A 2175-nucleotide genomic window follows, 5' to 3' on the forward strand; every position below is an offset into this window, starting at 1 on the left:
TACTTTCTGGTAAATGGCAGTAAGACATGAATAGCATTAATCCAGACATTTTATGACTGTAGAAACTAATACATTTCTTGATGATATGCTACATATTTTCATAAGTACAAGTTAAAGATCTTCAATTTTCACTAGATTGGTAATAAAAATTGCAATATTCTTCTTCCAGTATGTATTCATCTTTATAAATAGATAATTTGATCATGTATAAACAAGTTCAGACTGCTTCTTTGTTTTTTACTTTCAAATTCAATAGTGTGGATTCCTATTGGTTTAAATAATTTGTAACTAAAGAGATTTGCCTAAAAGGAATGTAACTTTCAAATAAAATTCCAATTATCTTATATACATAATATATACATTTTGTATCAGAATAGAACTCACTTGACAATTTCTTATTTGTTATTAAAAATTTAATTATAAAATGTAAACTTTAGGAATAATGTGTATCATTTATTTCCAAACCATGAAAGAACCATTAATATGATCTAATATTTATATCTCAAGATTTTTAGTGTGTGTTCATAATCTTCTATAACCAGAAACAAACAAACAAAAAACAGGATGCAGTGGCATATAGAAAATTTTAGGTAAAGTAAAAACAATATGAAAAGAAAATTTATATTACTAAATATTCTTACATATGAGTAGGTTCTGATTCACTATCATTCTGCAAAGTTTTTTTTTTTTAATTAGTCCAAATCTGTGTGGGATCTGTGGAAAGTATAGCTGTCATTGAGATTTTGGAAGAGAGGCATTTGCTACTTTACAAATGAAAGGCTAAACAATGAAAACAGATTAATAATACAGAGATTTTGTAATAACCTTAAATTATGTAATAAACTTAAATTATGTAATAAACTTCTTTAATAGAAAAAAATATAGATTAAACTTAGACATTTTCAAACAGAGGTCAGATAGTAACATGTTAGGAGTATCACCAGGAAATCCTTTTTATTACCAGACAGATGTTTCCTCTAATTCTATGAAACATTCACAATACACTAAGTGCTGAATCCTATGAAATTTAAATATAGTTCTTGTTTAGTAATATCAAAAAATAACATATAAAAAATCATTCTTTTATTTAACTAAAACCTAGTTGGCATGCAGAAACAAGATGGCTAATGTAGGAAAAAATTGCTAAAAGCCCTGAAATGACTGTGTTACAATTACAGAAATGTGATTTTGAGTCTAAAATATAGAATTGCACATAATCAAAGTGTTTTCTATTTGAAACCAAATTTTCAGAAACCAGGTCATCTATACCTAGTAGCTTTTCTGTTGAGTCCAAAGGGACTTATTTTAGTGGGATCTGTCATTGTTAGTTTTCATAAGTAAAAAATGTGCCTTTAATGGTCCCCTCATTCCTACTGTTCACTCAAGTACTGCCAGCGCTACTAAGACGGAATTTAAAAACAGAAATATCTGTAATATAAAACAGTAAATTCATCTATACCTTTTTCAGTTTTACTGGGGTATACCAAATATACAAAAATTGCACATATTTAATGCATACATTTTGATAAGTTTGGACATTAAGCATACACCTGTATACCATCACCAAAATCAAAGTAATAAGTATATCATCACCTTTAAAGGACTAAGAACACTTAGCATGAGACTTAACCTCTTAAATTTTAAGTACACATCATTGTATTATTAACTACGGACACCGTTTTGTAGCATATCTCTAGATTCATTTTGTATAACTGTCACTTCACACCCATTGAACAACTCCCTATTTTCCCCTTCACCAATTCCCTGGCAACCGCCATTCTACTCTCTATTTCTATCAATTTGATTGTTTTATATACCTCATATAAGTACAATCATGCAGTATTGTTCTTCTGTGACTGACATTTGACATCATGTCTTCCAGGTCCATTCATATTGTCACAAAAGGCAGAATTTCCTTTTTTTTAAAGTCGATTCATATTTTATTATATGTATACAACACATTTTCTTTATCCACTCATCCGTTAATGGGTTCTTAAGTTGTTTCTATATTTTAACTATTATGAATAATGTTGCAATGAAGAGAGTGAAGATATCGCTTTAAGATCCTGATACCAATTCTTTTGGATAAATGCCCCAAAATGAGATTGCTAGCTCATATGGTAATTCTAATTTTAATAATTTTAAGGAGCCTCTATATTGTATTTCATCGTAGCT

Source organism: Pteropus vampyrus, unplaced genomic scaffold (assembly GCF_000151845.1).
Source record: "Pteropus vampyrus isolate Shadow unplaced genomic scaffold, Pvam_2.0 Scaffold9, whole genome shotgun sequence".
NCBI classification, from domain to species: domain Eukaryota; kingdom Metazoa; phylum Chordata; class Mammalia; order Chiroptera; family Pteropodidae; genus Pteropus; species Pteropus vampyrus.